At 42.2% G+C, this 25,882-nt stretch overlaps 1 protein-coding gene across 1 annotated transcript in view; it reads right to left on the minus strand.

Annotated features, from left to right (window-relative positions):
• The window catches only part of CREM (cAMP responsive element modulator), a 122,700-nt gene extending 105,386 nt beyond the window's left edge, over positions 1-17,314 (minus strand). Inside the window, exon 1 of the mRNA XM_036273584.1 lies at positions 17,228-17,314. The gene's annotated coding sequence lies outside the window, so the exon portion shown is untranslated. The remainder of the gene's footprint in view (positions 1-17,227) is intronic.
• Between the last annotated feature and the right edge of the window lie 8,568 nt (positions 17,315-25,882).

Genomic DNA, 25,882 nt, shown 5'->3' on the forward strand with positions numbered 1-25,882 from the left:
GCTATCTGTCAAGGAAGCTTTATTTTTTAGAGTACAAAGGTATATTTTAGACTAGTTTATTGTAGGCAATAATATCTTCAACAAAGAGAGAAAAACTAGTCCAAAAAATTATTTTGCCTACGTGTGGATTTCTGTAGTTGGAAAAAAGCTATTTATCATACTAATAAAAACTTTCTATATTAGTTTTTTTGTTTGTTTTTTATCCTCACCCGAGGACATTTTTTTCATTTTTTGTTCAGATAGAGTGGGAGGGAGAGAGAGGAGGAGGAGAGAGAGAGAGAAATATCGACGTGAAAGGGACACATCGAGTGGCTGCCTCCCACATGACCCAACCAGGGCCGGGGACAAACTGCAACCTAGGTACGTGCCCTTAGCGGGAACCAAACCCAGGTCTCTCTGGACTGCAGGCTGACGCTCTAACCACTGAGCCAAACCGGCCAGGTCTCTATATTAGTTTTGACTACAAAAATGTTTGGCATTCATCTTACTCTTCACCATTGTCTTATTCTATTCACTTTTTGCCATTACAGCTTCAATAAATTTCAATGCTATCAAGTATCTCTTAATACACAGCTCTATGTAGAGGTATTTAAAATATGCTAATTAAAGATAGTACTTACAGTTACACTTACAATTCTGAACACCTACTCTGCTGTGCTTAATTACATTACTATCTTAATTTAACTTCCTGGAAAAAAATAGGTATGTATAAGAATAAAACTTCTTGGGCAACTTTACAAGAATATAAAAGATTACCTAAACAATTTCTACCTCATCAACCAACTCGCTGTATTAACCAATTCTCCATTCCTTCTGTAAAACCTTCTGTTTAGCTAATGCCTTCCTCCCACCAGTTCTTCTCTAGTGTACCCAAGCACTTCGCTCCTATGAGCTGGGGTATAAACTTACTAAGAGTTTTATATTTATCACCAAACTTGATTATGCCAGCTATATTTACTGATGCAATTTGGAATTCTGTTAAATAGCATGTTAGATAAAATTATTAAATAAATAAAATAATTTTAAAAGATAGGTGGTCCTATGAATGCTTTGGAAAGACAATAAAGGCAGATTGCTTTTTTAAAAATCATGCTTTTGGACCAGACATTACAGTTGAAGAGAACTACAAAATACTGGGGAAATATTACATAAATGTAGAATTCTCTATAAAGACACTTGTAAAATAATCTAAGTTCTTGCTCCACTTTCAAAACCACAAATAGAAATTACAAATTACTCATTGGAATCATTTTTTTGCAGGAAAGGCAAACAAACAAAAAACCACCATTGCAATTAGCATAGTCAAATTAAAAGGAAAAGAATGTGAAGTAAAAGGCAGCATACCTCTTGCCCTGGCTGGGTTGCTAAGTGGTTAGAGCATTGGCCCACAGACCAAAGGGTCTCGGTTGGACTCCAGTCAAGGACACGTACCTCAGTTGCGGTTCAATCCCCAGCCCTGGTCAGGGTCATGCAGGAGGCAACCAATTGATATATCTCTCTCTCTCCCCCTCTCTCCCCTCTCTCTTCCTCCCTCCCTCCCTCTATCTGAAAATCAATGGAAAAATATCCCCCAGTGAAGATTTTTTTTAAAAAGACAGTATACTTGTTGCCCTGGCCAGTTTGGCTCAGCAGTTAAGAGCGTCGGCCTGCGGTCTGAAGAAACCTGGGTTCGGTTCCCGCCAAGGGCACATACCTCGGTTGCAGTTTGTCCCCGGCCCTGGTTGGGTCGTGTGGGTGGCAACCACTCAATGTGTCCCTTTCACGTTGATGTTCTCTCTCACTTTCTACCCCTCCCACTCTATCTGAACAAAAAATATCGAAAAATGTCCTCCAATAAGGATAAAAAATAAAAATTAAATAAATAAATAAATAAAAAGACAGTATACTTGTTAATGGAAGCAGGAAGAGAAAGAGAATACAGAAAAGCACATAATGTTTCTTTGGTTCTGGAATGAAGCAAGGTTTTAGTTCTTTGGGGAAGTAGATCTTCATAGGTTAACTATGATTTAAGTAGCAACAGCAAGTAAGATTTAAAAGACCAAGAAAGAAGAATATGTAGCTCATATTGTAAAGCTGGTCCTTCTAAACTAAGTAGGTTGGAAAACTGGAAGAAGCAGGGCTAGCTAGAAGACAAGTAATTCTAAAGAACCATGTATCAATTTCAGATACATGGGATGAGCCTAAGGCTATTATACATTTTAGGCAAGGAGATGAATATAGGTAGGCACTTTTGAAGTTGTGTAATCTTTTTGAAGCAATAAATAGCATAACTGTCAAGAACAATCTACACTTTTGTGTAAGAATATAAATAGCTAGGAACAGTGCTTGTAAACAGTTATTTGAAACACTTGTACATAATGTCTTTAATATTCTGAACATAAATCATACATAAAATTGGGTGACTTTCTAGTATAGATTCAAGGACACTCGAACTTAATTGCTTCAGATACCTGCCATATTTAAGAAATCTTTACTAAAATCACTAAAAGATTAACTATTCAAGCAACTCTTTTTCAATTCATTCTGCTCTTGGTGCCTGCTTTTGGCTATTTCGCAATCAATGAACACCAGAATGGGCAGCTAAGGAAGAAATGAAAAATAAATTCAAAGAAGCATGGCCTACACCACCACCACCACCACCACCACCACTAACTTCATAAAGGGAAATAAAATTTAAAATCTCTTGGGGAGTTATTTGCTGGACTATAGTCATTGGGTCCTGTCTGGTATATTTGAACAAAACCGATATCTTTCTAGATGCAGAAATGTGGTAGGTGGGTAAACACGAGCAGAGCAAGGATGATGGGCCAGGTACAGAAGGTCACCAGGGTGGAAAGCCCCAAGTGCCTACTAAAGGACAATTAATTATAGGGTGGGACCTTGCCCCCAAGGTGACCTTTGCTCCCCTAACTTATCACTGGTCATACAGTTTGGACCCCCTGATCTTTCCTCTCTAGAAATAAAATCTAGCCCTGGCCGGTTTGGCTCAGCGGTTAGAGTGTTGGCCTGCGGTCCGGAGAGACTTGGGTTTGGTTCCCGCTAGGGGCATGTACCTCGGTTGCAGTTTGTCCCCAGCCCTGGTTGGGTTGTGCGGGAGGCAGCTGCTCAATGTGTCCCTTTCACGTTGATGTTTCTCTCTCTCCTTCTCTCCCTCTCTCTCCCTCCCTTCCACTCTATCTGAACAAAAAATGGAAAAATGTCCTCGGGTGAGGATTTAAAAAAAAAAAATTTAATAGAAATAAAATCTAGCCCTCACTTGTATTTCAACTCCAGGCCCAGAAAAGCAGCTAAACCAGACCAGCATCCCAAGGCTGACCTCAGGACCAGCTGCATTGGAAATGACCCCATTCCCTGGCCCCACCAATCAATCAGTAGAGACATAGGTCCTGGAAGGACACACCTGAAAAGCTGCTGAATATTATTGAGATGTTCCCCCGGGACCTCCCCTAAAATCTCCACCCTTAAAACCCTTAGGCCAGAGAACCCAGCATTCTACCCCCTACACTCCAACCCTCCCTGAGAGCACATCTGAGCCTTTTCTTCCTCCACAGCCTACCCAACTCCCCAGGCTTGTTATCATTACCTTCCTCACTCCCAAGCTCCAAAGGGCCTTCTTTTACCTCTGAAACTTATTTCCTAAGCCCATTTCTTCTACAAATTACTTCTTCTACTTCTATGATTTTCCAAACAAATGTTCTCTTATCATTTGAGTCTTAGGTCTGAATTCTTTCCTAGCCAGAATTCAAGTGCCAAGGTTGCTGAACCCAGGTTCGGTCTGACCCCATCAGTCTAACACCTGGTGCCGTTCCCACTGCAAAAACCAGAAACATGCCTAAATAAGTTAAATTTAACCCCTCCATCAATTTTAAGACTAACAAAAGCGCCCCATGCATCTATATACAGTAAAATTGGTCTTTATGCATGTTATAGTTGCCCCAATTCCAGAGCCAGACGCTTTCATCACAATCAATGTTAGCATAAAAATTCCAGCTTAAAACATTTATCAGGGAAAAAAAAAAAACACTTTCATGCTATCAGTGAAAAATAACTGAGGCTGTTTGAGATTATGAACAAAACTGTATGGCACTTGACATTGTGAATTAGGATGGTCCAATTTTAAGTCTGCTGAGTTTAAAAAAAAAAAAAATAGCTTCACTAAGATAATTTTGAAAAAACTTGTCTGGCTGGTGTGGCTCAGTGGTTCAGCACTGACCCATGCACCAAGAGGTTACCGGTTTGATTCCCGGTCAGGACACATACCCAGGTTGTGGGCCCAATCTCCAGTGGGGGACATGCAGGAGGCAGCCAATCGATGTTCTCCCTCATCGATGTTTCTATCTCTCTCTCCCTCTCCCTTCCTCTCTCTCTCAAATAAATGAAGAAAACAAAATTTTTTTTTTTTAATAAAAAACATGAGTTTGTGAAAATCTCAAAGTAAAATATCAGAATCACATTCGCCCAGTTACAAAATTTCACAGGACTTCATTTTGACATATAATTGGTTTGGTTGTACATTGTTCAGTAAAATATGCATAAAGATGCTTCCAATTTTAGAAGAACTGAGAGGCTTCAAAAGAACCTCATACAAAAATTGCTAGTAAGATGTACTTGAAGACATGTATCAGCAAGACAGTTTATTTAAAGTCTTTAAGCAAAACTCCTATATAACTCCCTAGCCGATGCTTCTCCTTAAAATTGTTTCACTTTTACACCATGTCAGTAATTTCCTCCAACGCTCCTGGGAAGGCCAGTGAAAAGATGTGCAAAATATTTTATTTTTAAACTTTGCTATTACTGACTTATACCAATAAGACTCAAGGTGTCTTCATGAGTAATATCATTATAAATTCCCACTAATGTTATCTTTAAGTTTTCCTCTTCATTCTCCCTTAATCTCTCCTGGATATCCTAGAGCATCAGAAAAAAGAACACCCATGAGGTTAAAGTGTTTACTCTTTTTTAAATGTTTTATTATTATTATTATTTTTAGAGAGAGAGAGATAGAAACCTGGATGTGAGAGATACATCGATCAGCTGACTCCTACATGGGGATCAAGCCTGAAACCAGGCATGTGCCCTGATCAGGAATCAAACCAGGACCTCTCAGTCCATGGGATGACACTCAGTCCACCAAGCCATACCAGAGAGCCTAAAGCATTTACTATAACAGCAGTGTTTATTAAAAAGTTCCTATGGTAAAAGATATTTTAAATACCTTATATATTCTTTAAAAGGATATTAACAAATGATTTTAAATGTTTATTTCTACCTATGTGGAATAGGGGAGAAACACCCTGAAATCTACACTTTTATAATCTATATATTGAAATCAAATTCAATGTACAACAATAACTCTTCTCCAAGTTGACTTTCATATGTGGACTCTATCAGTTCAATAAAGTAGTGTGAACAAAAAGGGGCCACATACTAACTTGACAAGCTCAGGGAAGGCCTTAGCGACCGTGCAAACTCAAATACTTAACGTAACCACAAAGGATGGTCTGAAATTAAAACTTTTTAACTAAGTTTATGGCAGGTAGTCATGTCCTAAGCCAGCATCTTCTTTGAAAAAGGTCTATCTTTGATCAAGGAGGCAAGATGGCTGAAGCCTAAGGCAGTTCCGTTCATTTGCTCTAGCATAGGACCAGACTTAAGGCTAAACTTGAAAAATCACCTGAAAATAGCTAACTGTAAATACTGCAAGTGGGGAGCATAGAGAAGGGACAGGAGAGGTGGGTGAGGGAACTCATGCAGCTGTGCAGCACAGATGGGAAGATGGAGGGAAGGTGCAGCTCCTCCCCCCTGGGTGCAGGGCAACTCAGCCTACACAGAGATCCCCAAATGAGAACAACAAAGAAAGGTAGGGCAGCCCACATAGCATCGACAGTAGGAATCAGGTGAGTTGGCCAACCAGGGGGACTCAACACTATTCTAGGATAAAAGAATATTAAGTGGTTACAACAAAAAAGTACGTGGGAAGCTCGCCCTGATTGTGGGTGTTGGAGGGGCCACAAAGCAGAACGGCAAACCTGAGGAGGGGTCTGAGCAGATCAAAAAGCAGTGAATCTGAGAGACTAAATATTCACTGAAAGAATTTTGACAGGGGCTAGTCAGAGTGTCTGGGGAAAGAGGTGTGTTCCTCCCCAACTTTAGCAAAGAGGAGGTAGGTGTCCCTTCCCCCACTGGTGGAACTGCTCTGGGCTGGAAATCCACACCCCAGCAGCAGAGCCTGGAGGTACTGGGGATTTGGACTCCTGGCTGGGAGGGAACCTGGGCAGAAACTCCACCCAGCAAGAGCCAGGACGTGCTGAAAGATTAAAGAACCAAGCAGGGTGGGGTTTTTTTGTTTTGTTTTGTTTTTTTTATCCTCACCCCAGGACACTTTTGCATTCATCTTCAGATAGAGCAGGAGGGAGAGAAGGAGGAAGAGAAAGAGAAAGAGAAAGATCTATGTGAGAGAGACACATCAACTGGCTGCCACCCACAGGACCCCAGTTGGGGCTGGGGACAAACTGCAACCGAGGTACGTGCCCTTAGTGGGAACTGAACCCGGGCCTCTCTGGACCACAGGCTGACGCTCCAATCGCTGAGCAAAACCAGCCAGGGCCAGGGTGGGTTTTTTTATTTTTTTTTTCTCTTTCCTTTTTTTTTGCTATCCTCCCTTGCTTGGGGTAGCAACCAGGTGGTGCCAGCAACTGAGGCAGAGCTGAGGCACTGGAAAGAAAGGAAGATACTGTCTGCCCCTCCTATAAGCTACGTGCTTGACCCCCAACATAAATCTGTTTAAATCATCCTAACTGGACCTGACACCCCATAGAGCCCAGTGCCATGGGGAAAGGGAAAACAGCCCAGAACAAATACATTCAAGTAGCGAGCCCCAGAGTTGACCCAGCCTCTGAGCTAGGGAAGCCCCACCAACTGAATTACCTGGGATCCTGCCCTGCAGGGTTTCAGCCAGGAGGCCCAGGGCCAGGCAGGGACAGCTATTCACATCAGCCTGCAGCAGAGAACTGCCTAGAGGACAGAGACCCACGCACCAAGGGGCGAGATCCAACAACATTGGAGCAAAGTCCAGTAAGCTCCATAAATAGCAGATCCAAGGTTTTACAGGGGTTGTGGTTGTGGTGTTTTGCTGTGTGTGTGTGTGTGTAATTCAATTATCTTTCTTCTTTTCCCATTTTTTACTTTTCTATTCCATATTTTATTCAATTTAGCATTATTACTTTCTAAAATTATTACTTCAGTCATTATTTTTTACATTTTATTTTTTATACTAACCCTATTTATGGCCTCTGCCTTCTTTGCTCTCATACACTTTTTTATTTTTTCTCCCTCTCCTACATCTTTGGTCTCAAGCTTTCCAGTATCGTGTGTGTGTGTGCGCACGTGCGTCTGTGTGCACGTTTTCTCTTTGTCTATTAATCTTTTTGTTGAGACTGGTGCTTTTATCATTGTTGATGCTGACAGATTTTTTTCAGGTTCTTTTTCCTTTAGTCTGGTTTTGCTTTGCGTTCTTTACTTTCATTATTTTCTTCTTCTAATGCTTTTGTTCTCACACCTCCTAGTATTCTTTTTCTGTGTGTGTGTGAGAGAGAGAGAGAGCAAGAGAGAGAGGGTGTGTGTGTGTGTGTTTTGTTTGTTTATTTGTCTTTCAAACTTTTTGTTGAGAAGGTTGCTTTTATTAATGTTGATGCTGATATTTTTGGGTGGGGTTCTTTTTGGTTGTGTCAGGTTTTGCTTTGTTTTGTTCTATTGACACCTATATAACAGATGGCATGACAGGGTTAAGATTAAGACTGAGACTAACAGTCAACAACCCTGAGGGTTGACACCACCCACAAACAAACATTAATCAAGACCCAAATTCAACAGGAGAGCCCACATAACCCATACAATAGTCATTCTGAGAGCACCCACCTCAGAAGAGCAAGACTACTCCACGGGGTCCCAAAATAAGTCCACCATACCAAGACTGGGAGGCATAGCATTCTTATCTGATACACACTAACCTGCCTACATGTCCCAATGTATGTCACTTGGCCCCAAACTACCAGACTGATAAAATGGTGAGACAAAAAAACCACCCCCAAATGAAAGAAAAGGAGGAATCACCAAAAACAAAACTAAATAACATGGAGGCAAACAGTTTGTCAGATAAAGAATTCAAAGCAACGTTTTATGGGTTTCTAACAACTTGGTGAGAATTAGAAGCAACTTAATGAGAATTATAAAGAGCTCAATCAGAACTACACCAGCATAAACAAAAGAAGGAGAAGCTGTGAATAAAACAAGTGGAAATGAACTATGACATAGCTGATTTAAAGAAGTACTCTCGGGAGATTTTATAGTAGGTTAGAAAAAGCTGAAAACCAAATCAGTGACTTAGAAAACAAGGTAGAGCCCTGGCCGGTTTGGCTCAACGGTTAGAGCGTTGGCCTGCGGTCTAGAGAGACCCGGGTTCGGTTCCCGCTAAGGGCATGTACCTAGGTTGCAGTTTGTTCCCGGCCCTGGTTGGGTTGTGTGGGTGGCAACCACTCGATATGTCCCTTTCACATTGATGTTTCTCTCTCTCTCTCTCTCTCCCTCCCACTCTATCTGTACAAAAAATGGAAAAAATGTTCCCAGGTGAGGATGAAAAAAAAAAAAAGAAGACAAGGTAGATAAAAATATCCAATTAGAGCAGCAAATGGAAAAAAAATTAAAAAGCAGGAGAGTTTAAAGGAGCTTTGGAACAACACAAAATGTAACAACATTCATATCATAGGGGTACCACAAGAAGAAGAATGGAAGAAAGTAATAGAGAACCTGTTTGAAGAAATAATAATGACAGAAAACTTCCCTAACCTGGTGAAGGAATATGTCATACAAGTCCAGGAAACACAGAGAGGCCCAATCAAGAGGAACCCGAAAATACCCACACCTAGACACATCACAATTAAAATGGCAAACATTAAAGACAAAGAAAGAATATTTTTAATGAGATTTATTTATTGTATTTTATTTTCAATATATATTTTTAAATCCTCACCTGAGGATATTTTTCCATCTATTTTCAGAAAGAGTGGGAGGTAGACACAAAGAGAGAGAATTTTTTTTTTTTATTATTCAGATAGAGCGGGAGGGAGAGAGAGGAAGAGAGAGAGAAACATCGACGTGAAAGGGACACATCGAGTGGCCGCCACCCGCATGACCCAACCAGGGCTGGGGACAAACTGCAGCCAAGGTACATGCCCTTAGCGGGAACTGAACCCAGGTCTCTATGGACCGCAGGCCAATGCTCTAACAGCTTAGCCAAACTGGCCAGGGCGAGAGAGAGAAATATTGATGTGAGAGAGACACATCGATTGATTCCCTCCTGCATGACCCTGACCAAGGCCAGGGACCAAACTGCATCCAAGGTATATGCCCTTGACCAGAATCGAACTTATAACTCTTTGGTTCGTGGACTAACACTCTAACCGCCAAGTCAAACTGTCCAAGGCAACAAAGGAGAATCTTAAATGCAGCAAGAGAGAGACAGAAAGTTACCTACGAGGGATCTCCCATTAGATTGTCAGCTGATTTCTCAATAGAGACACTGCAGGCCAGAAGTGAGTGCTATGAATTACACCGAGAAATGAAAAGCAAGGGACTGAATCCAGCAAGGCTATCATTCAAAATTGGAAGGTGAAATAAAGGGCTTCACAAACAAAAAAACTTAAAGGAATTTACTATTACCAAACCAGCACTGCAAGAATTGCTAAAGGGACTGTTATAAGAAGAAGAAGAAATATAGAGAGAGGAACACAGGCATGAAGAATTAAAATGGCAACAAATAACTATCTAGAAATATTAACTTTAAACATAAATGGCTTAAATGCTCCAATCAAAAGACATAGAGCAGCTGCCTGGATAAGAAAACTATATATACGTTGTTTACAAGAAACTTAACTCAGAACAAAAGACACACACAGGATAAAAGTGAAGGAAGGGAAAAAATTTTTCCATGCAAGTGGAAATGAAGAAAAAGCTGGGACAGAAATACTGATGAAATAGACCTCAAAATACAGGCCATAATAAGAGACAAAGAAGATCACTACATAATATTAAAAGGATCAATCCAACAAGAGGATATAACCTTGGTAAACACACATGCACCAAATAGAGCAGCACCAAAATATATTAAAAGCTTCTGGAGGATTTCAAGGGAGAGATCGACAGCAATACAATCATAGTAGAGGACTTTAACACCCACTGACATCACTGGATAGATCTAGACAAAAAATTAACAAGGAAACAGAGACCCTAAATGATGTACTAGATTAGATGGATTTAATTAATATTTACAGAATATTTTACCCCAAAGCTGCAGAATATACATTCTTCTAAAGTATACAGGGAACTTTCTCAAAGACATACCACATGATAAGACACAAACTAAGTCTCTACAAGTTCAAGAAGATTAAAATCATATCAAGCATCTTCTCAGATCACAATGGGATAAAACTAGAAAATAATTACAATAAAAATATTCAATAACATTCAAACACGTGGAGGTTAAATAGCAATGTTATTGAACAATGAATGGGTTACCAAGGAGATCAAGGAAGAAATAAAAAAAACTTCTTTGAAACTAATGAAAATGAACACACAACAACACAAAATCTATGGGACATAGTGAAAGCAGTCCTGAGAGGGAAGTTCATAGCAATACAGGCCTACCTCAAGAAACAAGACAACTTTCTGATAAACTATCTAACCCTACACCTTAAAGAATTAGAAAGAGAACAAAAAGAAAAACCCCGAGTTAGTAGAAGGAAGGAAATAATAAAGATCAGAGCAGACATAAACAACATAGAGACTAAAAACACAATACAAATACTCAATGAAAGCAAGAACTGATTCTTTGAAAAGATAAACAAGACTGATTAACCTTTGGTCAGACTCACCAAGAAATAAAAAGAGAGAACCCAAGTTACTAAAATCAGAAACAAAAGAGGTGAAGGAATAGCTGACACCACAGAAATACAAAGGATTGTAAGAAAATACTATGAACAATTATATGCCAACAAAGTGGACAACCTAGGTGAAATGGACAAATTACTAGAATCATAAAGTCTTCCAAAACTTAAACAGGAAGAGTCAGACGACCTGAACATACCAATAAACACTAAGGGAATAGTAGCAGTAATTAATAATCTCCCATCAAACAAAAGCCCAAGTCTGGACAGCTTCACAGGGGAGTTTTACCAAACATCCAAAGAAGAACACACACCTATTTTCCTCATACTATTCCAGAAAATTCAAGATGAAGAAAGATTTCAAAGCTCTTTTTAAAAGGCCAAATAATCCTAATCCCAAAACCAGATAATAACACTACAAAGAAAGAAAATTACAAGCCAATATCTCTGATAAACATAGATACCAAAATCCTCAACAAAATATTAGCAAATCGCCCTGGCCGGTTTGGCTCAGCAGTTAGAGCGTCGGCCCGCGGACCAGAGAGGCCCTGGTTCAGTTCCCGCTAAGGGCACATATTTCGGTTGCAATTTGTCCCCGGACCTGGTTGGGGTCATGTGGGTGGCAACCACTTGATGTGTCTCTCTCACATCAATGTTTCTCTCTCTCTCTTCCTCCCTCTATCCCTCCCACTCTATCTCAAGATAAAAATGCAAAAATGTCCTCGTATGAGGATAAAAAAAAAAAAATTAGCAAATCAAATTCAGCAATATATTTAAAAAACTATTCATTAAAACCAAGTGGAATTTATCCCAGGGATGCAAGGCTGGTACAATTCACAAATCAATAAATATAATACATCACATAAACAAAATGAAAGATAAAAATCATATGATCATATTAATAAATGCTGGAAAAGCATTTGACATAATCCAGCACCCATTTTTGAGAAAAATTCTCAGCAAAGTGGGAATAGAAGGATCATACCTCAACCTAATAAAGGCCATAGATGACAAACCTACACCCAACATTATACTCAAAGGGGAAAAACTAAAAGCATTTCCCATAAGAACAGGAACAAGACAGGGATGCCCACTTTGCCACTCTTATCTAACATAGTACTGGAAGTCTTAGCCACAGCAATCACACATGATGAAATATAAAAGGCATCCAAATTGGAAAGGAGGAAGTGAAACTGTCATTATTTGCAGATGACATGACATTATTTGCACATTGAAAACCTTAAAGACTCCACCAAAAAACTATTAGATTTAATAATGAATTAATCAAAGTGGCAGGGTACAAAACCAACATCCATTTTTATACATCAATAATGAGTACACAGAAAGAGAAACTAAAAAAAAATTCCATTTACCATTGCAACTAAAAATTAAGATACCTAGGAATATACTTAACTAAGGAAGTAAAAGACCTGTTCTCAGAAAACTATAGGACGTTGAAAAAAGAAATAGAGGAAGATATTAAAAAGTAGCCCAGCTGCTGTGGCTCAGTTGTTTGGCGTTCTTCTGTGGACTGAGAGGTCCCGGTTTGATGTTTCTCTCTTACATCAATGTTTCTTTCTCTCTCTCTGAAAACAAACAAACAAACAAAAAAATCAATAAAAACATATCTAAAATAAAAGTGGCAGCATATACCATGTTCATAGATTGAAAGAATCGACATCATTAAAATGTCCATCTACCCAAAGCAATCTACGGATTTAATGTAATCCCTATTATAATACCAATGGCATATTTCATAGATCTAGAACAAATACACCAAAGGTTATATAGAACCAAAAAAGAACATGAATAGCCACAGCAATCTTGAAAAAGAAGAACAACGTAGGAGGGATCACAATCTGTTTATATTACAAAGCCACTGTAATCAAAACAGTCTGGCATTAGCACAAAAATGGGCATATAAATCAATGGAACAGAACAGAGAACCCAGAAATCAACACAAGACATCATGCTCAATTAATATTTGGCAAAGGAGGCAAGAGCATACAATGAAGAAAAGACAGTCTCTTCAATAAATGGTACTGGGAAAATTGGACAGCTACATGCAAAAAAATAAAACTAGACCACCAACTTACACCACAGACAAGAATAAATTCAAAATGGATAAAAGACTTAAATGTAACTCATGAAACCATAAAACTCCTAAAATATGTAGGCAGCAAAATCTCAGACATCACAAGTAGCAGAATTTTCAATGATATATCACCTATGGCAAGAGAAACAAAGGAAAAAATTAATAAATGGGACTATATCAAACTAAAAACCTTCTGAACAGCAAAAGAAACCAGCATCTAAATGAAAAGGGAATCCACTGTATGGGAGAACATATTTGACAATGATACATCGGATAAGGGGTTAATATCCAAAATATATGTACTCATACAACTCAACAAAAAAAAGGCAAACAATCCAATTAAAAAATGGGCAGAGGATCTGAACAGATACTTCTCCAAACAGGACATACAAATGGCCAAGAGGCATATGAAGAAATGCTCAATGTCACTAATCATCAGCGAGATGCAAATTAAAACAACTATGACGTATCACCTCATACCTGCCAGAATGGCTGCCATTAACAAATCATCAAAGAACAAGTGCTGACAAGGATGTGAAGGAAAGGGGACTCCATTACACTGCTGGTGGAAATGGAGAGTGGTGCAGCCACTATGGGAAATGATATGATTTTTCCTTAAAATATTAAAAATGGAACTGCCATTTGACCCAGTGATTCCACTTCTAGGGATATATCCTAAGAAGTCCAAAACATCAATCAGAAGGATATATTCACCCCTATGGTCATAACAGTGCTATTTACAATAGAAGATCTGGAAACAGCCCAAGTATCCATCAGTAGATGAGTGGATAAAAAAGCTATGGTACTTTTACACAATAAAATACTATGCAGGTGTAAGAAAGAGAGATCTCTTCCTCTTTGAGACAACATGGAGAGACCTGAAGAGTATTATGCTAAGGGAAATAAGCCAATCAGAGAAAGATAAGTATCACATGATCTCACTTATTTATGGAATATTATGAGCAATATAAGCTGATAAAGAAAATAGATCCAGAGAGGGAAAAGACTGACAAACCTCAGAGGTACGTGGGGGTGTGTGTGGGGGGGGGGTAAACCAAAGAACTTTTATGCATATATGCATAACCAATGGACACAGACAACAGTGTGTTGAAGGTAGAGGTGGGAGTAAAGAAGAGGGTGTCAATGGGGGAAAATGGACAGATATCTGTAATAAAAAAATTAATTAATCAAAAGAAAAAAGAAAAAGTCAATCTTTACCTTAACTAAGCCTGTCTATTGTCTTTTTGCATCTAAGATCATATATCTTTGGAATGTCAATGCAATTTTCCTTTTGCTTGTTAATGATAAGTATCCTGTACCCATCTATGTAAAAGATGTGTCTATCGCCCTGGCCGGTTTGGCTCAGCGGTTGGAGCGTCGACCTGCGGTCCTGAGAGACCCGGGTTCGGTTCCCACTAAGGGCAAGTGCCTCGGTTGCAGTTTGTCCCCGGCCCTGGTTGGTCGTGCGGTGGCAGCCACTCGATGTGTTCCTTTCACATCGATGTTTCTCTCTCTCTGTTCCTCTCTCTCCCTCCCACTCTACCTGAACAAAAAAATGAGAAAATGTCCTCGGGTGAGGATTAAAAAAAAAAAAAAAAAAAGGTGTGTCTAACTCCCGGCAGGTGTGGCTCACTGGTTGAGCATTGACCCGTGCACCAAGAGATCACCAGTTCAATTCCCAGTCAGGGCACATGCCCAGGTTGTGGGTCTGATCCCCAGTGGAGGGCATGCAGGAGCTGGCCAATTGATGTTCTCTCTCATCAATGTCTGTCTGTCTGTCTCTCTCTCTCTCTCCCCATCTCCCTCTCCCCTTTCCTCTCTCTCTAAAATCAATAAAGGAAGAAAAAAAAAAGATGTTTATCATTTTACTTTTTATCCAATCCCAGAGTTTTCCCTACTTTGCTTTCTCCCACCTCCCTAATCTATCACCTATGAATTTCATGTAATCTACTTGCATCTGCTGTTTTGATTGTAATGTACAAAATAAGGTACATAACTCCCCTTCTCTGGAGCATTATCTCAATCCGTTCAGATTTTGCTTCCCAGAAACTGTCAACACTTTGGTTCAAATAAACTCACAAAAATTATCTATAGGTTTCAATGTTTCTTAAACTGATAGTAGAAATACTTAACAGAATTCAACATTTCAGGCTTATTTCCTTAAAGACCAATTTACATGTCAAATATCAATGACTCAGCTGTTAAGTGTTTGCATTGTTCAGTTTTATTATTTTAAAGTCTATATAAATGAAACAGGGCATTTGAGTGCTTTTTTTACCCACTTCAGCAATAAATCTGGCCTAATTTTCTGGCCCAGTACTTGCAGAGAATATCAAGATGGGGAAGACAGTCAGAATCAGAAATATATGTGTACACTGGTAAAGATTCAATCAGGATTCCTTATATATGTTAACAATCTGACATTCTTCTCTACTTTCCATGAAATGGGCCTTGACTCAAAACAAGATTTCATATTTTAATCATGGAATGACTTGTCTCGGTAGAAAACAAGAGTCATCTATGAAGTCTGGAGTTTGTTAAATTCATCAATAGTAGCAAATTTCATTAACCTTCCGGGACAATGAAAAAACAGAAAGACTAAAGAGCTCCTCTGTATTTCCACATCCAATAAAGATTTATTCATATACTCTTACAAAAACAGTGAAATTACAGCTTCACACTCATCAAAACATCTTCAAGTTGGCCAGCTTGTCAATGGGAAAGCATTTGCTTACACTGATCTATTTACAAATTCAACAAAAGTGTTTTAAGTAATTATCAACACTTTCTATGACAATACTTTCAGTGTTGACTCATCCAGGATCACATTCATTTAAATATCTCTTTAAAAGTTATGTTTGGATCAGTATGTACTTCCTTAAACAGTAGCTTATGTTTTTATTGATTTTTTTTTGAGAGAGAGGAAGGGAGAGAGAGAGACACGATTTGAGAGAGGAAGATTCATAGGCTGCCTCCTGCACACCCCCTACTGGGGATTGAGCCCCCAATCTGGGCATGGGCCCTGACCTGGAATCCAACCAGGTCCTCTCAGTCCATGGGAAGACAATCCACACTAAGCCACACCAGCAGGGCTTAAACATTAGTTTTACTACGTAGCATTCATTGGCCAAAATACATGGCTTGCAATTTGCCTTCCTCTTACTTTAAGATCAAAGATTTAGAGACTACTGTGACTTATTAAAGGAAAGCAGCTTGTTATCCAAGAAGAATATAAAGAAAAGGAGGGAAATGTGGCGCCTAAAATAGAAAACATTAGTTACTAACCTAATCTAATACAATTTTCACACTGCACCTCTATCACTATGCACCTAGATTTATATTTCTGTCATGGGAAGGTGGCTACACTCTTATGGGCCCCACATATTAAACAGAAAATAAAGAAATGCTATGCAAGCCACGTAGGTAAACCGCAGTGTTGAACAGGACTCTCAATTTTAGTCAGACTTTCAGGCTGATCCTTTAAATCTGATTTTCTGACCGGAAACAGGTAGGTGATTTCAAACTGAGGGTTTAGATAGACTCGCAATAAGTTGTAGGATAAAAGGCTAGACTGATAATGTGTTTATTCCCTGTTAAGCATGTCCTAGGAGCTTTGCTAGGTGGTCCTAAAAAGGCAAAAATCAAAAGTAAACAATAAGAGAAATCGCAATTTGTGACGGATTTGCTCTTAGCACTATCTCATCAGACCATGTCTGGGGGCTCAAAATAAGTCAACATTGGTATCCTTCGGATTCATGTTTCGGAGAAGAAACGGGTTAACGTTAATTTATATCCCAACTGAGTACACAAAACTGGGACACTGGTGTTACTCATCGTGACAAATAAAACCAATGTCCTTACTTCTTGTTTCCTCTTTCTTTACAGAGTGAGGACCACACTTATCGGAGCAAGAAGGCTTTTCCAAAAAGACTTTTCCAAACATGTACCAAGTTCAAAGGGGTCAGACTGAGCGGAGGGGAACAGCCCCACGCTCGGAACCGCTGTACCGCCAACGCGGAGGCGACCAAGAGCGGACCGGGGGCCCGCGGGAAGGCTGCCGAGAAGCCTGCCACCCCGCCCCCACCGCCTCCATCCCGGACCCGCCGCCGGGGCACCGCCCCGCCTCCTGCCTCCGCCTCCTGCGCCGCGTCCCAGCTCTTAAGTGTCTAGTCCTGGCCAGCGCACCACTTACCCACCGCGAAGGGATTTACGTAGCAGTCTCGTCACTGCTTACGGACGCGAGGAGGTGGGGACCGCAAGCCAGCAATGCGGCGCCGGCGGCGGCGGCCCCACGTCGTCCACGTCAGCTCTGATGTGGCAGCCGAGGCCTCCCCACGAATACGGACCAAAAGTAGCGCAGCAGTCCCCCGAACTACGTCCGCGCGCGCGCCTCGCCCTCCCCTCCCGAGCTTTGCGACGGCTTCCCGGAGGCCGCTCGGCGGAAAAACTCCAATCTCGAACTCCGCCCCCTGCCGGCCGCCAGGCGGGAGTGCGACGCTTACAATCCAACAAGTGGAACGGGGGCTAGAAGGGCCATGGGGCGGAGCCTAAGGCGGGAGAGGGCGACTGGGGGGTAATAATGAGAGACAGGGCGGGGCCTCAAGGTAAAGAGTAGCCTCTGGCTAGGGGGGCGGAGCGGGGAACGGAAATAAGAAAAAGGCGGAGAAAGGCCGAGTCCTCCCCGGGGCCTAAAGCGCGTCAGGGAACCGGAAGCTCCTGTGAGTGCACCCGAAAGCCAATCAATTGAATACAAAACTGCCGGTGGTTGCTGACCGCAAACCGAGTCCCGCGAGCGTCGTGGGTCGGTCCCGGCCGTGGGCACGTCATGTGGAGCCTCAGGAGCCTCCTCATTCACACAATTCTGTAGCGGTCGCCTTCCTGAGAAACGCCCTTAGACTCAGGTACCGCGCTGCACACGAGACCCCTGTATGCCCTTCCTTATGCCCAGCTTGCCGCCACTGCCCCCCCTCACCCCCCACCCCCCACCCCGTGATGATTCTGTCTATGCGTCAGTGTAACGAAGAAACAGCCATAGTTCCCACTTGGAGATACGACAGTAAAGAGGAAGGCTAAATGGTACCAAGCAAACCCCTGCAAGGGAAGAGAGTTTAGTTTTCATCCAACTGGAAACCCGGGGTTTTCCAGTAGGAGAACGTTTCTGGCCTGTAAATGGTCACTTGTAAACTACTAGCCAATGTGTGTTTACTCAGAACACACTAAGTTGTGATTAGGCGGAGTAGGCCCTCAAAAAGGGGCAGGGCTGCCCTGGCTGGTTTGGACCAGTGGTTAGAGCTAGGGACTGCAGACAGAAGGGTCATGGGTTCAGTTCTAGTCATGGGACAGTCAGGTCGTTCAGGAGGCAACCAATCAATGTCTCTGTCATATCGATGTTTTTCTCTCTCTCTCTCTCTCTCTCTCCTCTCTCCCTTCCTCCCACTCTCTCTAGAAAACAATAGAAAAATATCCTCAGGTGACAATTAATGAAAAATTAAAACAGCCCAGCTGGTGTGGCTCAGTGGTTGAGTGTTGACCCATGTACCAAGAGGTCTCTGGTTGGATGCCTGGTCAGGGCACATGCCCAGGTTGTAGGCCAAATCCCCAGTTGGGAGCATGCAGGAGGCTGCCAATCGATGTTCTATCTCATTGATGTTTCTCTCTCTCTCTCCCTCTCCCTCTCCCTTCCTCTCTCTCCCTCTCCGTTCCTCTTCTCTAAAATCAATAAAGGGAAAAACAGTTTTAAAAAAATTTAAATCAGTGGGAAAATATCCTTGAGTGAGGATTAAAAACAAACAAAAAAGGTACAGCTTTGCCCTGGCGAGTGTTCTCCCTTGGTCAGAGCGTTTAAGGATCAGAGGTTTGTTCTAGTCAAGGGCAGGTACCTGGGTTGCAGGTTCCATCCCTGTCCTAGTCAGGGCACATGCCTATATACATTTGATACAATTTATATTTAGCCTCAAATGTAATAGCTGGATCCTGATTACAGTAAGGAATAGATATTGTACAACTTTAACTTAATGAAAATAAATGATTTTTTTTTAATTTACCTGAAATATGTATTGACTAACTTGATAGTCTCATTCTAAACAGGCAAATTATTTGATAAAATAAATGAAGCCTGAGGTTTTAACAACAAAGTAAAGATACCAGAAAATTTTTTTAACATTTTTGTTTAACTTTTGGAAGAGGTAAATCATTCTCATGGTTTGAATATCAAAAGCTTAAATATGAAAACAGTGAAAAGTCTTTTCTGTCTTCCATCCACCCATTTCTCATACTTCAACAGTTAGTTTGTCCTAGTGTAATACATATAGAAGCCAATATATTATTCTGCACCATTTTGCTGCCTTTTTTTCATTTAACAACCAAAAAAAAAAAAACCGTTGGAGATCTTAATATTAAAACATTTTTAAATGTCTTTTTTTATTAATTTGTTTTTGTTACAGATGTTTCTCATTTTACCCCCATTGACACCCTCCTTCCTTTCCCCGCCTCATCCCCAGCTTTTTTGTCTATGTTCATTGGTCATGCATACATGCATGTAAGTTCTGTGGTTTATCTCTTCCTCCCCCAACACACCTCCTCTGAGGCTTGTCAGTCTGTACTCCACCTCTGTGTCTCGAGGTTAATTTTATTCATCAGTTTGTTTAGTTCATTATGTTCCACAAATAAGTGAGATCATGTGGTATTTGTCTTATTGGCTTATTTCACTTAGCATAATACTCTCCAGGTCCTTCCATGGCATCTCTTTTTTTTTTTTTATCCTCACCCGAGGATATTTTCCCATTTTTTGTACAGATAGAGTGGGAGGGAGAGAGAGGAAGGGAGAGAGAGAGAGAAACATCGACATGAAGGGACACATCGGGTGGCTGCCACCCACACGACCAACCAGGGCCGGGGACAAACTGCAACCGAAGTACGTGCCCTTAGCGAGAACAGAACCCCGGTCTCTCCGGACCGCAGGCCAACACTCTAACCGCTGAGCCAAACTGGCCAGGGCCTTCCATGGCATCTCAAAGGACAAGAGATCTTTCTTTCTTACAGCTGCATAGTATTCCATTGTGTACATGTACCACAGCTTTTTTATCCACTCATCTACTGATGGACACTTGGGTTGTAAATGTCGTGTTTTTTTTTAAGTTTTTTTTTTCCTCTATTGATTTTTAGACAGAGAGGAAGGGAGAGGGAGAGAGAGAGAAACATCGATGAGAGAGAACATTGATTGGCCGCCTCCTGTATGCCCCTCACTGGGGATTTGGCCCATAACCTGGGCATGTGCCCTGACCGGGTATCGAACCAGCAACCTCTTGGTGCGTGGGTCATCGCTCAACCACTGAGCCACACTGGCTGGGCTTTTTTTTTTTTCTTTTTAAAATTTATTATTTTTTTAATCCTCACCTGAGGATATTTTTTCCCTATTTATCTTCAGATAGAGTGGGAAGAAGGGACAGAGGAAGAGAAAGGGGGGGGGGGAAGAAACATCAATGTGAGAGAGACACATCGACTGGTTGCTTCCCACACGACCCCGACCAGGGCCAGGGACCTAACTGCACCCAAGGCATGTTACCTTGACTGGAATTGAACCTGCAACTCCTTGGTCCATGGGCAGACACTCTAACCACTGAGCCAAACAGGCCAGGGCTAAATGTCTTTTTTTTTTTTTTTAACAGCTACATAGCACATATTCAAATGTATGGAGCCCTGGCCAGTTTGGCTCAGCGGTTAGAACGTCAGCCTAAGGTCCAGAGAGACCCGGGTTCAGTTCCCGCTAAGGGCACCTACCTCGGTTGCAGTTTGTCCCCAGCTCTGGTTGGTCATGCGGATGGCAGCCACTCGATGTGTCCCTTTCACGTCGATGTCTCTCTCTCTCTCTCTCTCGCTCTTCCTCTCTCTCCCTACCACTCTATCTGAACAAAAAATGGAAAAAAAAAAAGTATGGATATATCATAATTTAACTAGTATCCTGTTGATGGTTATTTAGGTTGTTCCCAATCATCTGCTATTTTCAGCAATATAAAAAATACCTTATTAGCCCTGGCCGGTTTGGATCAGCAGTTAGAGAGTTGGCCCTTGGACCAGAGAGTTCCGAGTTCAGTTCCCACTAAGGGCACATACCTCAGATGCAGTTTGTCCCCACCCCAGTTGTGGTCTTGTGGGTGGCAACCACTCAATGTGTCTCTCTCACATCGATGTTTCTCTCTCTCTCTTCCTCCCCCTCTCCCTCCTGCTCTATCTGAAGATACATGAAAAAAAAAAATGTTCTCAGGTGAGGACCAAAAAAAAAGCAAATTAAATGTCAAAATCCTGAAAATGAACTGATGAGATCCTGAGCATAGGCACCAGACATATGCTACCACTGTTATTTAAAAACTAATTACAATCAATGTTGCATGTGATTTCACAGCTCCCCATCAGTTCCTTTTAAATTTAAAACACACTTGAGGGAGAGCTCTTTTTTTTTTTTTTCTATATTGATTTTAGACAGGCAGGAAGAGAGAGAGAGTGAGAAACAGAAATATTGATGAGAGAGAACATCAACTGGCAGCCTCCTGCACACCTCCTACTGGGCATTTGGCTCACAACCTGGGAATGTGCCCTGACTGGGAATTGAACCTGCACCAGCATGAGTCTATGCTCAACCACTGGGTCACACTGGCTCAGCAGGTGAGAGTTCTTTTTATCTGACAGCATCTGCTGTTGGTAGTGATCAGCATACTGTGGAATTGTATAATCTGAGATTAGGTTTTGAAATAGGAAGGGAGTTGCAGGCAGATCAGCAGGTATGTACAAACTGTTCCTGAAACCAAAGGTGTCCAACTCAGGTTTGAAGAGTAGGGAAGATAAAGTTATGAGCACATTCCCATCAGGACAGTTTCCTTTTGAGTCTGCCCTTGTTTTGGTTGTTGAAAGACATCACAAGGGATTCTATTAAAAAAAAAAAAAAAGTTTGAAAAGCATACAGCAGCAATTCAAAGTATGCTGAACAAGGGAATGGTAAAGGCAATGGGTTAGAAACTAACGGAGACCAAAAAGATCCTCAGTGTCTCAGAAAGGGTGGTAGTCAAGTACAATGCTAGAGTTAGTTTGTTCTCAGGCTTAGGTATTTTTCCTTTCTAAAAGGAGAATATCTTTAATGTTAGCCCTCCATTAGATTTAATTTTTTTTTTTTTAATCCTCACCCGAGGACATTTTTCCATTTTTTATTCAGATAGAGCAGGAGGGAGAGAGAGGAAGTGAGAGAGAGAGAAACATCGATGTGAAAGGGACACATCGAGTGGCTGCCACCCACACGACCCAACCAGGGCCGGGGACAAACTGCAACCGAAGTACATGCCCTTAGCGGGAACCGAACCCGGGTCTCTCTGGACCTCAGGCCGACGGTCTAACCACTGAGCAGAACCGGCCAGGGCTAGATTTAATTTTATAAGAAGGTAATAAACTATAGCTTTTAGTCATTTCAATTTCCCAGTGGGTTCTTTGCAGCCTTTAAAGAACAGCTGGACATTTAGCTTGTAATAAGGAAGCCAGACACAATGGCATCTTCAGGTATGAGCTGAACAACAGAAAAGAGCTAATTTCAGAGAGTGGCTCTTGAATCATATGTTGGCTGTGCCCCCTGACCCCCCACCCCCTTGTTAACACATTTTTGACCGCTCACGAGTTAACTCGTGTTTTTCTGCCCAAACATTGCGGACTGCGCATGAGTTAACTCGGGTTTGCACTTGCATTAGCTATTTCAGTTTTTGAAACTCAGGGTAATACAGGATTATTGTATTTGTGACTCTTCATCCTGAGGGTCGAAGTTCAAAAAACAGCACACTCTTCTATATTCTTTAAGTAGCTAGGGAATGGATATCTGCTGGTTCAAATGAATGCAGCTCAGAACCTAACTGCAGTTTGCCCAAAAACGTGTGGTCCCTGGTGTATGTCTTAGAGATTTCTATGCGGTATGCAATGTGTTAAAATTTCATCCCAACACCATAATAGCCACAACCAACAATTAGTTACTGAATGAGTGGTTTCTGAAGTCTTAATTCTTATCAATTATGTTTTCAGTCACTGAATTTTATAATTAGAAAAAGAAGCTTTTGAGTTCAGTGAACATGCTCCTTTCACAGATGAGGTTGAGAAGGGTGAAGTGACATTGGCATTCGCCACGTCTCTTTCCAGATTCCCAGTCCAGCAGAACTCTGCCACAGGAACACCATGAAAAACCTTTACTGATTCTGAGTACTGGATTCTGGGCTGCCACACTGCAAACTGGAATGACTTTGGGCAATGGCACTATAACCCCCAGAGGGCCTGGAATGGCTGAATGAGTGGTCATGCTGCTCTGAAGCCCCCTGACCTTGGAAAGGCCCTTTTGGGACCCCAGGGCACTCCTAAGACCCGAGTGTGCACAGCTGGCCCAGCACTTTGCTCCGGTGGCTCCAGAAAAGGGCAGTTCTGCATGAATGGGGTAATGGACTCAATGTCTCCACTCCAGAGTTCCATTTTGTTCCACTGAGGTAGAGTGTGTCTCTTTTTCCGAGTCTCCCGGGGATTTCGGGGACCGTGCACTAGTGACCCAGCTCAGCAGCAGCTTCCAGCAGGCCAGTGGAGCCTAGGACAGGAGCACACACGGCTCACCGTCGCACTGTCTTTCCCTCGGCTTTATTCTTGCCACCCTAGCGCTGGGTCCGTTTCCTGTTCACCCTCCCATCGTTTTCTCCACGAGCGTTTGCTCAGCCATTCCCACTTGCTTACCAAGTGTTACCGCCCAATTAGCCCGCAACTCCCTCACTGGTCCCTGGGCCCCTCCCTCTCCTGGATCAGCAGAGGACGATTCACTTCGCGCAGCCTGGGTCGTCAGGTGGTTTAAGCCTCGCCCCACTATCATGTGAGCCCCCGCCCCCCAAGCCCCAGCGCGCTCCGTCGCGCCCTGGAACTTAGTCTCCCGCAGGGACTAGCCTGCGGGAACCCAGTAGGCGCTGTGTGAGCGCCCTTCAGGCTCGCTTCAGTGTCCCGCAGCCCCCGTGCTGGATGAAGACGACGCTGCCTCCGCAAGGCCACTGGGCCTTCGGTAAGCTGGTGGACGCGGATCTCCCGGTGGAAGGGCTGGTTGGTGAGGCGCTGCGGGGCCGCAACTGCACCAGCCGAGAGCGGCAGAGTTGGAAGCAGGCGTGTGCGGGAGGAGGGTGGGTGTGGAGGTGCGCGCCACGTGAGACCGCGAGCACCACCTGGTCAGGACGCGGGGGTATTGGGGCTGTTGCCAGCCCAAGAGTTGACGTGGGTGAGAGTTTGGTGGGTGAGAGTTTGAATGGCTCAAAGATGAGGTTCCTCTTACCACCGGGTTTCCTGACTTCCTGTGTGAGGGTAGTACCCGCCCCACCCCCCAGGAAGGAGAGTGTCGGGATGTGTGCATAACTGCTATAGGGTATTTAAACCTCAGCCCACCCATGGAACCCACCTGGGACCTCAAGGACTGTTGACTCTTTAGAGGTGTCCCGCCCCTGCTGAATAGATATTTGCTCCTCTCCAACTCTTCTGGGAGGAATCTCCTCAAAGTCTTTGATTTCCCCCCCACCCCAGACCAATGAAGACCATGTTTTTATGGAAGAAGTTATAAACATATTGGAGATGAGAATATATACAATACACTACTAAAGTATGTTAAGCCCTGGCCGGTTTGGTTCAGCGGTTAGAGCGTCGGCCTGCGGTCCTGAGAGACCTGGGTTTGGTTCCCACTAAGGGCATGTACCTCGGTTGCAGTTTGTCTCCGGCCCTAGTCGGTTGTGCGGGTGGCAACCACTCGATGTGTTCCTTTCACATTGATGTTTCTCTCTCTCTCTGTTCCTCTCTCTCCCTCCCACTCTACCTGAACAAAAAATGGGAAAATGTCCTCAGGTGAGGATAAAAAATAAAATAAAGTATGTTAAAAATGACATATATAGTTTAATTCCATTGTATCATGATTTTGTCCAGTGAGATCATCTAAATATACTAGTAACTTCATTAACCTTGCTCCTTATTTTTTTCCTTTACCCTCCTCCATCTCCGGATCCAGAAATTGCCACACTGTTGTCCCCCCGTCCATGAGTTTTGTTTTTTCCTCAAATTCCCTACCCCCCAGCTATGAGTCTGTCTCTATTTTGCTTGCTAGTTCATTTTGTTCACTAGATTCCACGTGAGTGAAATCATATGGTACTTGTCTCTGACTGACTTCCTTTAGCATAATGCTCTCAAGGTCCCTCCATGCTGTTGCAAAAGGTATGATTTCCTTATCTTTTTTTTTTTTGTTTATTGCTGAAAGTATTACAGATGTCCCATCTTTATTCCTCCATTGATCCCCTCATCCACGCTCCCACCGCCCTCCTTTTCTACCAAGTAAATGCACCACTTTTTTATTCACTGACCTACTAAGGGATACTTGGGCAGTTTCCAACTCTTAGCTATTGTAAATAATGCTGCAGTTAACTAGGGGTGTATATATTCTTTTGAATTAGTGTTTCATGTTTGTTCAGATATACGACCCAGCAATTCCACATTTAGGAATTTATGTTTTTATGAGAAAAAGAAACGTCGGATGCAACTTAGCCACACCAGCCAGGGCAAGGCAGTCCCATATTTTTTTTTTTTTTAAGATAATTCCATACTGCTTTACACATTGGCTACACTAGTTTGCATTCCCATCAACACAGTGCATGCATCCTCACCAACACTGGTTACGTGTTGATTAATGATAGCCTTTCTAACAAGTGTGAAGTGATACTTCATTTTAGTTTTAGTTCGTGTGTCGCTAATGGTTAGTGATGCTGAGCATCTTTTCATGTCTGTTGGCCATCTGCATGTCCTTTCAGACCCTTTGTCC

Source organism: Molossus molossus, unplaced genomic scaffold (assembly GCF_014108415.1).
Source record: "Molossus molossus isolate mMolMol1 unplaced genomic scaffold, mMolMol1.p scaffold_m16_p_1, whole genome shotgun sequence".
Classification (NCBI taxonomy): Eukaryota; Metazoa; Chordata; class Mammalia; order Chiroptera; family Molossidae; genus Molossus; species Molossus molossus.